The sequence below is a fragment of the Protopterus annectens genome, chromosome 11.part0, assembly GCF_019279795.1.
Source record: "Protopterus annectens isolate FY-2018-M chromosome 11.part0, PAN1.0, whole genome shotgun sequence".
In the NCBI taxonomy this organism is placed as follows: domain Eukaryota; kingdom Metazoa; phylum Chordata; order Ceratodontiformes; family Protopteridae; genus Protopterus; species Protopterus annectens.
This window is the reverse complement of record NC_056745.1, coordinates 527,264,155-527,284,404: the sequence shown is the minus strand read 5'-3', so window position 1 is coordinate 527,284,404 and position 20,250 is coordinate 527,264,155.

The window sequence follows — 20,250 nt, the reverse complement described above, 5'->3', positions numbered from 1 at the left end:
ATCACAGAGATTAACGTCTTTAGAATAATTTATAAAAACAAAACTGAAGGTTAAAATGTAAGAAAAATAAAGAAGAAAGATAATTAATAGAAAGTTAAAATCCATCAAAATAAAGGACAGAAATAATAAAAATACTTAATCTCTTCCCTTTCCTTGAAGACTGAGCTCTGCTAGACCATACTAGATGCTTAAAGCATGGTTACAGTAGCATGCCATTAAGGAGTATGGCCTGATGCCGGCATTTTGCTCAACAAACATGCTTGTTTTTGAGGAAAAGCCCCAGGATCTCTTCTACAGAGCATGGTAAAGCAATTTTTAAAGTGGAGGGCATGAGTGATCCTCCTGTTCTAAGCATCAGAGAAGGCCTACCAAGTGTTAGGTTACAACATCCCTTGAGCATCAAAAGTCTCCTAAGGGATATTCAGTACAGTCTCTCATGGTGTTAAGAGAAAGGATGATGAAACTAGGGTAGGAACAAGGCTGCAGTTATTATATCAGGCTAAGATCATATAATCTTTGTTGTTTCCCTTATTTGTAGTAAAGAAGAAGATATGGTAGTTGAGCTATATAAAGCAGTGAAATGAGAGTGCAGAGATGTAGTGACTGTCATGATGCCCTTCCATAAAGGTGGGCCTACCACTGACCTTAACTACAACTCATTAGCTTTACTAGTCTTGTCTGTAAAACCATGTAATGCATCATCAGTGATCTCATAAACCATGACATTAAAATTTGATCAGGATCAACCTGCCACAGTTTAGATTTTTTAAGTGTAAGTCATATCTTCTAAATCTTGTGCACTTTGAAAAGGTCATGCAGTTGGTGCACAGGGGTTATACTGTTCACACTGCTTTCTTGGATCTGGCAAAGGTGTTTGACACCATACCACATGATGAGATTGTTAATAAGTTCATAGCCTTAAACAATGATCTTCGTGTTGTAATATGATTTCAAAGTGCCTCAAGGATATCAAGCGTGTGGAGAGAGTTGTTGATGCCTCCTCATTTAGGGACAATGTGACCAGTAGTATTCCCCAGAGTTCCATACTAGGCAAAGCTCAACCTTGATACATGTTTGTGAAAAGTAACACTGTTTTATGGTTTCAGACAAGTCCATTAAGTATCCATATCACTGTCAAATTATCAGCTAGAAATACTGCCAGCATTGCCTGTACTGATTTTATAAGGAAAACAGAGTAATGCACTTTAGAGGACATCATCCATCTATCCACAACCCCTTTTTCTCATTTTTACATAGGGATGGGGTGTCAGTTCAACAGTGTTAATCATCTAGAGCCAGTGTTCAGACTGCTAGTTGACTAACCCTGCCGCTGTTCCTCCAAACTACACACTCATACCTATGGCCAATTTAGAGAATCCAATCTACTTACTGCATGTTTTTGTAATGTGGAGGAAACCAGAGCACCTGGAGAAAACTCGCATTAACACAGGTAGGACATGCAGGCTCCACACAGAAGGCATCCCAGCCAAGAATCAAACAATACTATCTGCTACACCACTGTGTCACCTTTCTTCAGAGGTTTGAATTGAATTGAATTTATTGATATTTTGTTGACCAGGGTATTAGTAGGTCAGTTGCCTCTTTTCAGGGGGAGACCCATGGGCCCAGAGATAATGCATCTGTGGCTCCAAACCCTGCAGGTGTTCTAGGATATAAGTGCTATGCATCTCACTATTAACAAGCCTGATCCTGTAGAGTGGTCCCCAGAGTCACTTGTCAATGGCCTTTCAGATGGGAAGCACTCAAAATCAAGGACTCCCCTCCCAGGGCTCCTCAAGGCCCAATAAGTCCAATTATCTCAGGTTGGGGGGGGGGCACTGAGTTTTCCTAGAACAGTATTTGTAATTCAGGACCTAGTTATCAAGCAGATATTAGACTGATGGGAAGTTGAAGCATGGTTGCAGTAGCATGCCATTAAGGAGTAAGGCCTGATGCCTGCACTTTGCTCAACATACAGCACTCTTGCACATACGTCTCTTGCTGTGTATGCTCCCAGGTGCCTGATCTCTTGTTTTCAACATCTAGCATAAACCTTTTTTGCACTGTCTCCTGTCTCGTCTTGCTTCTTCTTCTTCTTTTTTAAACAACAAACATCTATATTAAATTATCATCTATGACATAGGCCATGTTGCATATATATAAATGACAATAAACCATAGCGACACAATCTCAGCTGCAAACATTATATATTCCAAATCATACGACACAACTGTAGCTGCAAACATTATACATCACTTTTAACATATCCAGCCATTGTTACTCAACCATTACATAGCTCATTCAAATCCTGCCTTCTTTTAAACCTTGTTCCTCCTCTGTGTGTATTCATCACACAGTTCCAAATTTTTCCTACATAATTTGCTCCTACCCTTTTCTAAAGAACCCATTTCCAGTTGTTTTAACTCTGTTAATATTTTCACTACTTCTAGTTGGTTTAGACTTTGATTTCTATTTTCTAGTAATTGCTTTTGTAGCATCCATCATAATTAGACACAGCAAGGTCTTACTATGTATACACAATTCTGAGTGTGTATCATAGCTCAAAAAATTATTTCCCTAGTCACTCCAGCTTGCTCACCCAGCATCTCCAACAGAACAGTCTGCAGAGAATCTTTAAAGACTACCAACTCATTATACTCTCAACAAATATATTCCCCGTTACCTCTTAATGCCCCATCACTCCTCCAACATTTGCTCTCTACCTGAGGAAAAATTGTTTGAAGTCTGCTTTGGGTATAAAAATACCTATGTAAGCACTAGCTGGAAAAGATATGAAATATTCTAGATTTTGTTGCATATTTGGGAAAACATACATATATCCTCCTCATTGTTTCTTTGTGAATTGCTTATCTAACCTCTCTTCACAGTCCTCCTGTGATTGATTCTTATAGTTATCATGCAATAATTTATATGCTCTACTAATTATTCCTTTCTTAATGACAACTTCTGTTCTAGATTCTACTAAAAACTCTACCAGTGCTGGTCTTTCATTTAAGACTCCCCTATCTCTTTCTCTTTGCCTATACTCTGCTATCAATCATTGATATGGAAGACAATCTTTAGCCTGCAGTCCAAATAAGTTCTTGGCATCTCCACATTCTATTACCTTTCCCTCTCTAGTTATTTGCTCCCAGTACCTTGGTTCCTTTGCCAATTTTCTCCAATACATTCCTGCCGCCTCTTGCCCAATTGCAGTCATCCCTATTGAGAGAATGTCCTTTCTCCATTCCCATGTTGGCTTAGTTATTAGAATACCTTGTGCTACTTTATGAATATAATATTCTGTATGATTATTATTGTTCTCCTTAAAGGTCTGCATCCAAAATCCCAGTCTCTCCCTGTTACTTGACCTTCCCCCTGTTTCATCAACATCTATTTTCACTTTGAATTATAGTTTTCTGCTTGTGCTACATATAGGAGACTTTATTAATTGCTAGACAGAACTTCTCCTCTGGTTGATAAAATATGCCTGACCTGTGTATAAGACTAAAGGGACTAAAAACATTTTAACTGCTTGTATCTTACTATCAATATCAATATAACAGAGCTACCATTTTCTCTGTTTTTGTATAACCTTTTGTTTAGTCTCTTCCCACACATCCTAAGCTGCCACACCAGTGTAATTTTTTAATCCATACTCCTAAATATGTCATTTTATAATGTCCCCATAAATATGGATATTGCTGAACCAGTTTGTATGTGGATACATCATTTACTGCTATTGCTTTTGTTTTTGCTTCATTAATTTTGTATCCCAAAAAGATTTGAAAATGTCTCAGTATGTTCCACAACACTGCAATGTCTCTTTCTGGTTTTGTCAGGTATAAAATAATGTCATCTGCAAATAGAGCCAGCTTTTCTTGACTATCATACCAATTATATCCTTGAATTTCTGAGTCTCTTATTTTCTTTGCCAATGGTTCTAAATATAATGCAAATAACAAAAGGGAAAGAGGATACCCCTGTCTGGTTCCTCTGCTCAAGCAGAAATTATCAGAGAAGACCCTACCCACTTTAATCTTTGTCTCCCATCCTTCATGTATCCTCCAAATCAGCCTTATAATTTTATCAGAGAATGCAAATGCTTTCATTGCTCTGCTCATAAAATCCCAGCTTACTCTGTCAAATGGTTTCTCTGCATCGACTCACTAGCAACAGTGGTATTTTCTTATATTCTGCTTCCCTCTGGATCATCACTGTTCTGTTTATATTGTCAGATGTTTTCCTCCCCTTCAGAAAATCACATTGATCCATCTCTATCAAATTTGGCATCACTTTTGCCATTTTGTTAGCCATTATAGACATAAACACTTCATAATCATGATTTTTTTTATCGAAATGGGTCTGTATGAAGCTGGATCTGAAGGATTTTTACCCTCTTTAGGTAGAACAGTTACTACTGCTTTCTTCCAGGATGTTGGTACTTCTCCTCCTCTTAAAATACTGTTAAAAAAACTTTCAGATCTTCATCAGTTTTTCCCTCCTAGCTGACAAACTTCCAGAGGAATACCATCTAATCCTGGGGACTTTCTTGCAGATTGCTTACACAACATATTTTTTATCTCATCTGCTCCTATCCTAACCATTAGGAATTGAGCCTCCTCTCATTCTAGCCTTCTTCCATAAAAATTTCCATTTATACCTCTTCTTGATGTCTATATTTCCCTGCTTTATACAGACTTTCATAGAATTCCCATATTTCTAATACTTCTACATGATTCTTAGCTATCTTCCTTGTAATCGACTCCCTAAGCTTGGCAACAGCCCTTTCTACTTTCTGTTGTCTGAGTTGTTTTGCTAAAAGTTTATGTGCTCTGCAGTTATTATAAAAAAAAAAAAAACAGTTGCTTAACAGCAGTTTTTCTAAACTCACACATATTATCATGGTAGTCCTTTATTTTCTGTTTAGAATTCTGTAGTTGCTCCTCTTCTAGTTCTGTGAGATTTCCCCTATTTTTGCAATACTTTAACATGTGTCAGTCCCGCTAAATAATTCTTGTTGCTTCTTAACCATATCTCCATTTCTTTTATTTCCACCCTATTTTTAAATTCCATTTTAATTTTATCCCACTCCCTAGCTATATTTTCAGAAGAAGTTTTTATCTTCTCTAATAGCTGCTGAGTAATTTCCACCACCCAGTCCTTAAATTCCTCTCTTTTCAACAGACGGGGGGGGGCACCAGTGTCTCATTTTTATTTCCTTACCATGTGTTTTTATTTTAGTTATTATTGGCACATGATCTGAAATAGTTACTGAGTGTGTATCAAGACCTTCAATTAAATGCACTTGTTCTTGTGAAATGTAAATTATGTCTAGCTGAGACCAGTTTTTGTATCTTGGGGAATAATATGTGAATTCACATCTTCCATGCCAAATATTTTCATAAATGTCTTTAAAAATCTACCCTCCTTTGTTATATTTCCCTTTCTGTGTTCCCCAGGCTTCACTTCACTGTTGCAAATCAAATTCCATTCCCCAACTATAAGTAATATTCTTTGCTGAAAGCTGATATTTCTCCCAGAATTTTCTTTAGATCTATTATAGCAGTTTTCGGTGGAATAGAAATATTTGCCAGTGTAATCCTCTTCCCTTGTCAATAGCCCCTTAGTACTATAAATCTACCATTATTGTCTTTTTTCCCTCTTCTATAACTATTGGAGTTTCTCTTTCAATTAATATAATACTCCTCTCTTCCTTGACCCAGGTATTCTGCTGAATAACCATCCTGAAAATCTTGCTTTATCAAATTCACATGTTTACTTCTTTCCAGTTGTGTCTCTTGTAACACAACTATTTGCACTCTACATTTTTAATATAGTTCACTGATCTTTCTTTTTTGTATTTATCTGTGAGACCATTGACATTTAAAGACATTACAGAAAGCATCATTGTATTAAAAAATATATTATTTCCACATTTTATGTATACACCTTTTTGTTAAATGTCTAGTTCCAGCTTTTATATTACATGCATACACTGTTTGGCAGGTTGAACTTTTATACAACTGTTTCTTGTCATCTCCATTTCAGCATATGTCACATTTTGCAGAACTTTTTGTTTTATTGAAAACCCTCAAATATAGTTCACTACTCTTTCTTTTTTGGATTTATCTGTGAGACCATTAACATTGAAAGACATTATAGAATCATATTCTTGAGGGATTATTATTCCTGCCTTATATGTATAACAACTTTTTTGTTAAGTGTCTAGTTCCATCTTTTGTGTTACATGCAAGTACTGTTTGGCAGGTTAACAGTTTATACGACTGTTTCTTGTCATCTCCATTTGAGCCTATGTCGCATCTTGCAGAACTTTTTGTTTTATTGAAAACCTCAAATAAAAAACACACACACACACACACACACACACACACAACACCCCCCTAAAAACCTACTAACTTAACAATACCACACAAATCTATGTACAGTTTTATATATTGAAGTTTTACCCCCTTAATAGGAACATAAGTTCCAAACTGACAGCCATACACACAGACCTGAGCTAAACAGAAAGAAAGCTTATCCATGCTGACACATTGTAAAGCCTGTGATTTTATTAAGTGTTGTCTGGTTTTGCTTTATCTTTATAGTTCTCCCAGCTGGGAAACACTTGAATGTTTTCAGAAAACATTTTCTCCAAGCCATTTCTCTTTATCAGATTGTCTTCTACTGATATGAGAACAAGATACAGGACTGACTACTAGAAAAAAAAAGACCTTATAACATTCAATATTCTTTTTCATTTACTTGTTTTCCATCAAAACCTGTTACTATATAAAGCTAACATAATCATTTCCCTATACAAGACTGAGAAGAAGCACACAAATTTTTCTTTTGCCATGCTCTTTTAACCAGATACCCCTTTTTTGCATTGCAGTACCTGCATTTCTTAAAACTAAAGGAGAAAGAGAGAGAGTTTGAAGAAACAAAAAGAATAAACAGAAGCACCTGTTTAGATTAGTATCCCCATTACACTTAAAAATAACTGAAAAAAAGTTACTTTATAACATGCAGAGAAAATCATGCACCACTTAATACTGTTAAGAAGAAAATTGTTTTACTTACAGTTAACTCTTTCCCTCTTCTTCCCCTCTCCAGAATATTTTTCCAAACATTAATGACATGAAGTAGGGCATATGTGTTAGGGCCCCCTACAAGTTTAAAAAAGTCCAAACAAGTCCAATATTTCCAGATTTTCTTGTTCTCTCCTGTTTTACAAATATAATTATTTCTTTGTAATCCCACATTTGCCAATTTCCAGGTTACTGGTTTTATTCTCCACACTTTAATGACATTAAGTAAGGCATATGTTTTAGAGTCCCCTACAAGTTTAACAAAGTCCAAGAAAGTTCAATATTTTCATATTCTTTTGTTCTATTCCTTTGGGTGGCTATCTCATACTGAGCTTTGGCTAATTTGATCAGGGACCAGGGCTCCATGTTGAGTTTACAACAGCATATTTGACATCTTGATAGTTACATTTGTTATTGCATGCAATGAGGTTTTCTTTTATTATAACACCTGTTTATATTGCATTTCCATCATAAGGGTTTATTTTTAAATTTGGCATTGTGTTTGTTTCAGAGGGAGACAGATGCATCTTTGCAGCTATTCACATGTGCATAGACTTTAGCAGTAAAGGACTCTGCATATGCAGTGGGGTCTTAAAGTTTGAGAGATATTTAACTTAACCAGATCATCACTCAGTTTTTGTAGATTAGCCTTCACATTATCTATGAATACCTAGGTATTTTAAAATGCTTTTAGTATCAGTTTTATGGCAACTTTGTCTGATATATGGCTTGATTTGCTGAGGGAGTTACAACTGATAGGGAACAGAGTGGTCTCATATTGATCAGGGCCAAGGTCAAGTTACATTTAGGAAGCATTTATTGTTTAGTTGGATTATTTTAAGAGTCTCCGCTTATGTAGGTCTATATGTTTGGTCCATATTGCATATGATAGGTATAGTATGATACTGCATGTTACTGACAACCTGTTTGCTATTTGCAGTGGCTTTATGTGAGTTTTGCCTCCAAAACCAATATATAACCACATGTCTCAAACACTGTGTCAGTTTAAGTAGTAGGTTGTTGTCAGTAAACATGAGACAATTTTTACATTTCAACCAAGTCGGCTACAGTGACAGAAAGTGCAAGTCCATGGTTCTAGGTGCTTTCTAATGTGGGTTGAAAGGGTAAGTAGTGTTTGTGAGGTTTGTAGCTGATAGACTGTCCAGTAGTGAACATAGTGCTGGTCTCAAGAAGAGCTGCACACAGCTAGGAATCATTGATCTTTTGTTCCTCTCACCAAAAGCAAAGAGTAGCACTAATCCCAAGCAGCTCTCTGAGAAGTAGTGTTAACCCGTATTGATGGGTTAAGTACACGTCTTATATTTTTTTCTTGGTAGATACCCTGAATGGAACCCACAGCAGCAGGATCCAACAGAAAGCCAAACTGCAGAAAGGCTCTGAAGAGGTTCCCACCACTTAGTGAAATCTCATACACACTGCCCAATCAAAGATCAGCAGAAAATCAGTGCCCATCTACTCATCTCACAAGGAGCAAAGAAGAAGCACTAATCTCAAGCCTGGTCCTAAGAATTAATGTTCAGGCTTTCCAGGGACTGGTAATCACGAGGAAGGTCAGAAAATACTGTACCTCTGCTGCTTTGCTCACCAGGAGCAAAACAGAAGCTCTAACTCCAAGATGATTGGTTGGAAGCAGTTCCCAGAATCACCAGTGATTGGTAATCTAGTCCAGATTTATTTTATTTATTTATTTTATTTTACATTTGATTACCGGGAAAGTCTGACTGGGCGCAGGTCCTTTTTCAGTGGAGGCCCAGGGAGTAAAGCTCCAGAAAAAAACATACGCAGTTAAACACCTCATTACAGTTTGTATAACAGTAAAATACATACAGATGAAAAACAGAATAATAGCAAATATAGAAACATTCAGGTACATTTGTTACAGTGAGACAGAGACCATTAAATGGTATATAAACTTCTACAGAGTCAGATGGCAAACCCATCCATGTAATTTTTCTTAAATAATACGATTTCTTTATCATCAGAGTTAGAAAAACCTTAGTATTTTTAGGGAGTTAAGTCAGCATAGAAGTCAGGAGCAGTGCATGGGCATAGCCATGTTTTGGTTAAGTGGGGTTTTAGCATTTTTTGAACTGAGATAAGGCTATGGTGGATGTTATGTTAGGAGGTAATGCATTCCAAATTTTAGCTATACAGTTTAAGAGGGATTCTCTAGCATGAATTGTTGGCAGTAGTTATCTTTATTAGGGTTTTATTAATAGAGCATAGAGTTCTGGCACTGGAGTATGGCTGTAGTTTTGCAGGGCTGGTGTTTTCTCTGGCAGATAGAAGATTTTCTGGGCCATGGTTAGTTAGTTGGTTATATAATAGGAGTTGAGGAAATTCTAACCAGTTGAATTGCTTGAGTGCTGTACAGTGATGAGACCTAAAGGGTAAGTTTGTGGCAAACTTGGCAATTTTGTTATAACGTGACTAGTTTTTCTACCTCAGGTTTTCCTACGTTAGTGAATATGGGCGATGCATAGAGCAGAGTTGAGATCATATGGGTTTGGGCAATAGTAGATTTTTTTGTGTTTTTGTCAGATAGTACTTGTTCCTATACAGCGCACCTAGTTTTTTGTGTACCTTTTTATGGTTTGGGATATGTAAATGTCAAATCTCATGTTGTTGTCTATTTCAACCCCCAGAGGTTTGGTGTGAGCTGTGGGTGAGATGATGGGATTATTTGTTGATATAATGTGGAAAGAAGGGAGGAGTACAGTAGTTTTAGTGGGATGGAACATCATGAGCTTGTTTTTTTGGAGTACTGGAATTAGGTGGGAGTTTGTTAGCCATGTTTCAACTGCTAAGAAGGACTCTTGTGTTTGTGATTGCAGTTCTTGTATAGTAGGAGCAGCACATATTACTGTAAAATCATCTGCATACTGAATGACAGAAGAATGTGGGGCTGAGGTATGAAGGTTGTTTGCAAATACTGAGAAAAGTAGGGTGTCTCCTATGGTGCCTTGAGGAACTCCTAGAGTCACAGGAAGAAGGGGTGATAGGTTTTGTTGCCATCATCATGCTTGCTGGTGCCCACAGTTAGGTAAGCCTGGAGCCAAGATTGACATAGATTTAATTCAGAGAGGACATTTAAGAGTTTGTTGTGTGAGACCATGTTGAAGGGTTTGGATGAGTCTAGGAAGATAGAGGATACATATTGCTATTGTTTCTGTGATGGTTGACTGTGTTATTGCAAGCCATTAGAGCAGTGGTAGTACACTGGTATGGTCGAAAGCCATGCTGAATATTGGATAGTAGCTTGTTTGTATGCAGGAAGTCCATGACTTGCATGTGTACAATTCTCTAATATCATAGCCTGTTAGTAGTTGCAGGCAGGGGTAGTCTCATTCATTGATATCCTGTCACTGCCTATTTAAGTGGTACATTTTGGAATATTTTCTGCTTAAAACCTCAGCTTTGGCCAGCTAAGATCTAGCTGTATTCAACTGGATGTATAAGAGAATTTAAGTACCTTTTATCTGCACTTTTTTCAAATAATACAGCATTTTAATTGATTTATTTGTGTTGCATTGAATATTAACTGAACTGGAAGTTTTGACTCTGTTTTTCAGTTAGTGCTTGCTAGATTTTTATTGCCTGTTAGTAATTGCAGGCGGGGTAGTCTCATTCATTGATATCCTGTCACTGCCTATTTAAGTGGTACATTTTGGAATATTTTCTGCTTAAAACCTCAGCTTTGGCTGGCTAAGATCTAGCTGTATTCAACTGGACGTATAAGAAAATTTAAGTACCTTTTATCTGCACTTGTTTCAAATAATACAGCATTTTAATTGATTTATTTGTGTTGCATTGAATATTAACTGAACTGGAAGTTTTGACTCTGTTTTTTCAGTTAGTGCTTGCTAGATTTTTATTGCCTGTTAGTAATTGCAGGCGAGGGTAGTCTCATTCATTGATATCCTGTCACTGCCTATTTAAGTGGTACATTTTGGAATATTTTCTGCTTAAAACCTCAGCTTTGGCTGGGTAAGATCTAGCTGTATTCAACTGGACGTATAAGAGAATTTAAGTACCTTTTATCTGCACTTTTTCAAATAATACAGCATTTTAATTTATTTGTGTTTCTTTTAATATTAACTGAAATGGAAGTTTTGAATCTATTTTTCAGTTGGTGCTTGGTAGATTTTTATTGCCTGTTAGTAATTGCAGGCAGGGTTAGTCTCATTCATTGATATCCTGTCACTGCCTATTTAAGTGGTACATTTTGGAATATTTTCTGCTTAAAACCTCAGCTTTGGCTGGCTAAGATCTAGCTGTATTCAACTGGATGTATAAGAGAATTTAAGTACCTTTTATCTGCACTTTTTTCAAATAATACAGCATTTTAATTGATTTATTTGTGTTGCATTGAATATTAACTGAACTGGAAGTTTTGACTCTGTTTTTTCAGTTAGTGCTTGCTAGATTTTTATTGCCTGTTAGTAATTGCAGGTGGGGTAGTCTCATTCATTGATATCCTGTCACTGCCTATTTAAGTGGTACATTTTGGAATATTTTCTGCTTAAAACCTCAGCTTTGGCTGGCTAAGATCTAGCTGTATTCAACTGGATGTATAAGAGAATTTAAGTACCTTTTATCTGCACTTTTTTCAAATAATAGAGCATTTTAATTGATTTATTTGTGCTGCATTGAATATTAACTGAACTGGAAGTTTTAACTCTGTCTTTTCAGTTAGTGCTTGCTAGATTTTTCTTGCCTGTTAGTAATTGCAGGTGGGGGTAGTCTCATTCATTGATATCCTGTCACTGCCTATTTAAGTGGTACATTTTGGAATATTTCCTACTTAAAGCCTCAGCTTTGGCAGGCTAAGATCTAGCTGCATTCAACTGGATGTATAAGAGAATTTAAGTACCTTTTATCTGCACTTTTTAAAAAAAATACAGCATTTTAATTGATTTATTTGTGTTGCATTGAATTTAACTGAACTGGAAGTTTTGACTCTGTTTTTCAGTTAGTGCTTGCTAGATTTTTATTGCCTGTTAGTAATTGTAGGTGGGCGTAGTCTCATTCATTGATATCCTGTCACTGCGTATTTAAGTGGTACATTTTGGAATATTTTCTGCTTAAAACCTCAGCTTTGGCTGGCTAAGATCTAGCTGTATTCAACTGGATGTATAAGAGAATTTAAGTACCTTTTATCTGCATTTTTTCAAATAATACAGCATTTTAATTGATTTATTTGTGTTGCATTGAATATTAACTGAACTGGAAGTTTTGACTCTGTTTTTCAGTTAGTGCTTGCTAGATTTTTATTGCCTGTTAGTAATTGCAGGTGGGGTAGTCTCATTCATTGATATCCTGTCACTGCCTATTTAAGTGGTACATTTTGGAATATTTTCTGCTTAAAACCTCAGCTTTGGCTGGCTAAGATCTAGCTGTATTCAACTGGATGTATAAGAGAATTTAAGTACCTTTTATCTGCACTTTTTCAAATAATACAGCATTTTAATTGATTTATTTGTGTTGCATTGAATATTAACTGAACTGGAAGTTTTGACTCTGTTTTTTCAGTTAGTGCTTGCTAGATTTTTATTGCCTGTTAGTAATTGCAGGCAGGGTAGTCTCATTCATTGATATCCTGTCACTGCCTATTTAAGTGGTACATTTTGGAATATTTTCTGCTTAAAACCTCAGCTTTGGCTGGCTAAGATCTAGCTGTATTCAACTGGATGTATAAGAGAATTTAAGTACCTTTTATCTGCACTTTTTTCAAATAATACAGCATTTTAATTGATTTATTTGTGTTGCATTGAATATTAACTGAACTGGAAGTTTTGACTCTGTTTTTCAGTTAGTGCTTGCTAGATTTTTATTGCCTGTTAGTAATTGCAGGCAGGGGTAGTCTCATTCATTGATATCCTGTCACTGCCTATTTAAGTGGTACATTTTGGAATATTTTCTGCTTAAAACCTCAGCTTTGGCTGGCTAAGATCTAGCTGTATTCAACTGGATGTATAAGAGAATTTAAGTACCTTTTATCTGCACTTTTTTCAAATAATACAGCATTTTAATTGATTTATTTGTGTTGCATTGAATATTAACTGAACTGGAAGTTTTGACTCTGTTTTTCAGTTAGTGCTTGCTAGATTTTTATTGCCTGTTAGTAATTGCAGGCAGGGTAGTCTCATTCATTGATATCCTGTCACTGCCTATTTAAGTGGTACATTTTGGAATATTTTCTGCTTAAAACCTCAGCTTTGGCTGGCTAAGATCTGGCTGCATTCAACAGGATGTATAAGAGAATTTAAGTACCTTTTATCTGCACTTTTTCAAATAATACAGCATTTTAATTGATTTATTTGTGTTGCATTGAATATTAACTGAACTGGAAGTTTTGACTGTTTTTTCAGTTAGTGCTTGCTAGATTTTTATTGCCTGTTAGTAATTGCAGGTGGGGTAGTCTCATTCATTGATATCCTGTCACTGCCTATTTAAGTGGTACATTTTGGAATATTTTCTGCTTAAAACCTCAGCTTTGGCCGGCTAAGATCTAGATGTATTCAACTGGATGTATAAGAGAATTTAAGTACCTTTTATCTGCACGTTTTTGAAATAATACAGCATTTTAATTGATTTATTTGTGTTGCATTGAATATTAACTGAAATGGAAGTTTTGAATCTATTTTTCAGTTGGTGCTTGGTAGATTTTTATTGCCTGTTAGTAATTGCAGGCAGGGTTAGTCTCATTCATTGATATCCTGTCACTGCCTATTTAAGTGGTACATTTTGGAATATTTTCTGCTTAAAACCTCAGCTTTGGCCGGCTAAGATCTAGCTGTATTCAACTGGATGTATTAGAGAATTTAAGTACCTTTTATCTGCACTTTTTTCAAATAATACAGCATTTTAATTGATTTATTTGTGTTGCATTGAATATTAACTGAACTGGAAGTTTTGACTCTGTATTTTCAGTTAGTGCCTGCTAGATTTTTATTTCCTGTTACTAATTGCAGATGGGGGTAGTCTCATTCATTGATATCCTGTCACTGCCTATTTAAGTGGTACATTTTGGAATACTTTCTGCTTAAAACCTCAGCTTTGGCTGGCTAAGATCTAGCTGTATTCAACTGGATGTACAAGAGTATTTAAGTACCATTTATCTGCACTTTTTTCAAATAATACAGCACTTTACTTGATTTATTTGTGTTGCATTGAATATTAACTGAACTGGAAGTTTTGACTCTGTTTTTCAGTTAGTGCTTGCTAGATTTTTATTGCCTGTTAGTAATTGCAGGCAGGGTAGTCTCATTCATTGATATCCTGTCACTGCCTATTTAAGTGGTACATTTTGGAATATTTTCTGCTTAAAACCTCAGCTTTGGCTGGCTAAGATCTAGCTGTATTCAACTGGATGTATAAGAGAATTTAAGTACCTTTTATCTGCACTTTTTTCAAATAATACAGCATTTTAATTGATTTATTTGTGTTGCATTGAATATTAACTGAACTGGAAGTTTTGACTCTGTTTTTCAGTTAGTGCTTGCTAGATTTTTATTGCCTGTTAGTAATTGCAGGTGGGGTAGTCTCATTCATTGATATCCTGTCACTGCCTATTTAAGTGGTACATTTTGGAATATTTTCTGCTTAAAACCTCAGCTTTGGCTGGCTAAGATCTAGCTGTATTCAACTGGATGTATAAGAGAATTTAAGTACCTTTTATCTGCACTTTTTTCAAATAATACAGCATTTTAATTGATTTATTTGTGTTGCATTGAATATTAACTGAACTGGAAGTTTTGACTCTGTTTTTTCAGTTAGTGCTTGCTAGATTTTTATTGCCTGTTAGTAATTGCAGGCAGGGTAGTCTCATTCATTGATATCCTGTCACTGCCTATTTAAGTGGTACATTTTGGAATATTTTCTGCTTAAAACCTCAGCTTTGGCTGGCTAAGATCTAGCTGTATTCAACTGGATGTATAAGAGAATTTAAGTACCTTTTATCTGCACTTTTTCAAATAATACAGCATTTTAATTGATTTATTTGTGTTGCATTGAATATTAACTGAACTGGAAGTTTTGACTCTGTTTTTTCAGTTAGTGCTTGCTAGATTTTTATTGCCTGTTAGTAATTGCAGGTGGGGTAGTCTCATTCATTGATATCCTGTCATTGCCTATTTAAGTGGTACATTTTGGAATATTTTCTGCTTAAAACCTCAGCTTTGGCTGGCTAAGATCTAGCTGTATTCAACTGGATGTATAAGAGAATTTAAGTACCTTTTATCTGCACTTTTTTTTCAAATAATACAGCATTTTGATTTATTTGTTTTTCATTAAATATTAACTGAACTGGAAGTTTTGACTCTGTTTTCTCAATTAGTGCTTGCTAGATTTTTATTGCCTGTTAGTAATTGCAGGTCGGTAGTCTCATTCATTGATATCCTGTCACTGCGTATTTAAGTGGTACATTTTGGAATATTTTCTGCTTAAAACCTCAGCTTTGGCTGGCTAAGATCTAGCTGTATTCAACTGGATGTATAAGAGAATTTAAGTACCTTTTATTGATCTGCACTTTTTTCAAATAATACAGCATTTTAATTGATTTATTTGTGTTGCATTGAATATTAACTGAACTGGAAGTTTTGACTGTTTTTTCAGTTAGTGCTTGCTAGATTTTTATTGCCTGTTAGTAATTGCAGGTGGGGTAGTCTCATTCATTGATATCCTGTCACTGCCTATTTAAGTGGTACATTTTGGAATATTTTCTGCTTAAAACCTCAGCTTTGGCTGGCTAAGATCTAGCTGTATTCAACTGGATGTATAAGAGAATTTAAGTACCTTTTATCTGCACTTTTTTCAAATAATACAGCATTTTAATTGATTTATTTGTGTTGCATTGAATATTAACTGAATTGGAAGTTTTGACTCTTTTTTCAGTTAGTGCTTGCTAGATTTTTATGACCTGTTAATAATTGCAGGCAGGGGTAGTCTCATTCACTGATATCCTGTCACTGCCTATTTAAGTGGTACATTTTGGAATATTTTCTGCTTAAAACCTCAGCTTTGGCCGGCTAAGATCTATTGTATTCAACTGGACGTATAAGACAATTGAAGTACCTTTTATCTGCACTTTATCAAATAATACAGCATTTTAATTGATTTATTTGTGTTGCATTGAATATTAACTGACCTGGAAGTTTTGACTCTGTTTTTTCAGTTAGTGCTTGCTAGATTTTTATTGCCTGTTAGTAATTGCAGGCAGGGGTAGTCTCATTCATTGATATCCTGTCACTGCCTATTTAAGTGGTACATTTTGGAATATTTTCTGCTTAAAACCTCAGCTTTGGCTGGCTAAGATCTAGCTGTATTCAACTGGATGTATAAGAGAATTTAAGTACCTTTTATCTGCACTTTTTCAAATAATACAGCATTTTAATTGATTTATTTGTGTTGCATTGAATATTAACTGAACTGGAAGTTTTGACTCTGTTTTTCAGTTAGTGCTTGCTAGATTTTTATTGCCTGTTAGTAATTGCAGGCAGGGGTAGTCTCATTCATTGATATCCTGTCACTGCCTATTTAAGTGGTACATTTTGGAATATTTTCTGCTTAAAACCTCAGCTTTGGCTGGCTAAGATCTAGCTGTATTCAACTGGATGTATAAGAGAATTTAAGTACCTTTTATCTGCACTTTTTCAAATAATACAGCATTTTAATTGATTTATTTGTGTTGCATTGAATATTAACTGAACTGGAAGTTTTGACTCTGTTTTTCAGTTAGTGCTTGCTAGATTTTTATTGCCTGTTAGTAATTGCAGGTGGGGTAGTCTCATTCATTGATATCCTGTCACTGCCTATTTAAGTGGTACATTTTGGAATATTTTCTGCTTAAAACCTCAGCTTTGGCTGGCTAAGATCTAGCTGTATTCAACTGGATGTATAAGAGAATTTAAGTACCTTTTATCTGCACTTTTTTCAAATAATACAGCATTTTAATTGATTTATTTGTGTTGCATTGAATATTAACTGAACTGGAAGTTTTGACTCTGTTTTTCAGTTAGTGCTTGCTAGATTTTTATTGCCTGTTAGTAATTGCAGGTGGGGTAGTCTCATTCATTGATATCCTGTCACTGCCTATTTAAGTGGTACATTTTGGAATATTTTCTGCTTAAAACCTCAGCTTTGGCTGGCTAAGATCTAGCTGTATTCAACTGGATGTATAAGAGAATTTAAGTACCTTTTATCTGCACTTTTTCAAATAATACAGCATTTTAATTGATTTATTTGTGTTGCATTGAATATTAACTGAACTGGAAGTTTTGACTCTGTTTTTTCAGTTAGTGCTTGCTAGATTTTTATTGCCTGTTAGTAATTGCAGGCAGGGTAGTCTCATTCATTGATATCCTGTCACTGCCTATTTAAGTGGTACATTTTGGAATATTTTCTGCTTAAAACCTCAGCTTTGGCTGGCTAAGATCTAGCTGTATTCAACTGGATGTATAAGAGAATTTAAGTACCTTTTATCTGCACTTTTTTCAAATAATACAGCATTTTAATTGATTTATTTGTGTTGCATTGAATATTAACTGAACTGGAAGTTTTGACTCTGTTTTTTCAGTTAGTGCTTGCTAGATTTTTATTGCCTGTTAGTAATTGCAGACAGGGTAGTCTCATTCATTGATATCCTGTCACTGCCTATTTAAGTGGTACATTTTGGAATATTTTCTGCTTAAAACCTCAGCTTTGGCTGGCTAAGATCTAGCTGTATTCAACTGGATGTATAAGAGAATTTAAGTACCTTTTATCTGCACTTTTTTAAATAATACAGCATTTTAATTGATTTATTTGTGTTGCATTGAATATTAACTGAACTGGAAGTTTTGACTCTGTTTTTCAGTTAGTGCTTGCTAGATTTTTATTGCCTGTTAGTAATTGCAGGCGGGGTAGTCTCATTCATTGATATCCTGTCACTGCCTATTTAAGTGGTTCATTTTGGAATATTTTCTGCTTAAAACCTCAGCTTTGGTTGGCTAAGATCTAGCTTTATTCAACTGGATGTATAAGATAATTTAAGTACCTTTTATCTGCAGTTTTTCAAATAATACATCATTTTAATTGATTTATTTGTGTTGCATTGAATGTTAATTGAACTGGAAGTTTTGACTCTGTTTTTCAGTTAGTGCTTGCTAGATTTGTATTGCCTGTTAGTACTTGCAGGTGGGGGTAGTCTCATTCATTGATATCCTGTCACTGCCGATTTAAGTATTACATTTTGGAATATTTTCTGCTTAAAACCTCAGCTTTGGCTGGCTAAGATCTAGCTATATTCATCTGGAAGTATAAGAGAATTTAAGTACCTTTTATCTGCACTTTTTTAAAATAATACAGCATTTTAACTGATTTATTTGTGTTGCATTGAATATTAACTGAACTGGAAGTTTTGACTCTGTTTTTTTCAGTTAGTGCTTGCTCGATTTTTATTGCCTGTTACTAATTGCAGACAGGGTTGTCTCATTCATTGATATCCTGTCACTGCCCATTTAAGTGGTACATTTTGGAATACTTTCTACTTTAAACCTCAGCTTTGGACCATAAGATCTAGCTGTATTCAACTGGATGTATAAGAGAATTTAAGTACCTTTTATCTGCAATTTTTTTCAAATAATACAGCATTTTGATTTATTTGTTTTGCATGGAATATTAACTGAACTGGAAGTTTTGACTCTGTTTTCTCAGTTAGTGCTTGCTTGATTTTTACTGCCTGTTAGTAATTGCAGTTGGGCGTAGTCTCATTCATTGATATCCTGTCACTGCGTATTTAAGTGGTACATTTTGGAATATTTTCTGCTTTTAAAACCTCAGCTTTGGCTGGCTAAGATCTAGCTCTATTCAACTGGGTGTACAAGAGAATTTAAGTACCTTTTATTTATCTGCACTTTTTTCAAATAATACAGCATTTCAATTGATTTATCTGTGCTGCATTGAATATTAACTGAACTGGAAGTTTTGACTTGTTTTTTTCAGTTAGTGCTTGCCAGATTTTTATTACCTGTTAGTAATTGCAGGTGGGGTAGTCTCATTCATTGATATCCTGTCACTGCCTATTTAAGTGGTACATTTTGGAATATTTTCTGCTTAAAACCTCAGCTTTGGCTGGCTAAGATCTAGCTGTATTCAACTGGGTGTACAAGAGAATTTAAGTACCTTTTATCTGCACTTTTTTCAAATAATACAGCATTTTAATTGATTTATTTGTGTTGCATTGAATATTAACTGAACTGGAAGTTTTGACTCTGTTTTTTCAGTTAGTGCTTGCTAGATTTTTATTGCCTGTTAGTAATTGCAGTCAGGGGGTAGTCTCATTCATTGATATCCTGTCACTGCCTATTTAAGTGGTACATTTTGGAATATTTTCTGCTTAAAACCTCAGCTTTGGCTGGCTAAGATCTAGCTGTATTCAACTGGATGTATAAGAGAATTTAAGTACCTTTTATCTGCAATTTTTTTCAAATAATACAGCATTTTAATTGATTTATTTGTGTTGCATTGAATATTAACTGAACTGGAAGTTTTGACTCTGTTTTTTCAGTTAGTGCTTGCTAGATTTTTATTGCCTGTTAGTAATTGCAGTTGGGGGTAGTCTCATTCATTGATATCCTGTCACTGCCTATTTAAGTGGTACATTTTGGAATATTTTCTGCTTAAAACCTCAGCTTTGGCTGGCTAAGATCTAGCTGTATTCAACTGGATGTATAAGAGAATTTAAGTACCTTTTATCTGCACTTTTTTCAAATAATACAGCATTTTAATTGATTTATTTGTGTTGCATTGAATATTAACTGAACTGGAAGTTTTGACTCTGTTTTTTCAGTTAGTGCTTGCTAGATTTTTATTGCCTGTTAGTAATTGCAGGCGGGGGTAGTCTCATTCATTGATATCCCATCACTGCCTACTTAAGTGGTATATTTTGGAATATTTTCTGATTAAATCCTCAGCTTTGGCTGGCTAAGACCGAGCTGTATTCAACTGGACGTATAAGAGAATTTAAGTACCTTTTATCTGCACTTTTTTTCAGATAATACAGTATTTTGATTGATTTATTTGTGTTGCATTGAACATTAACTGAACTGGAAGTTTTGACTCTGTTTTTTCAGTTAGTGCTTGCTAGATTTTTATT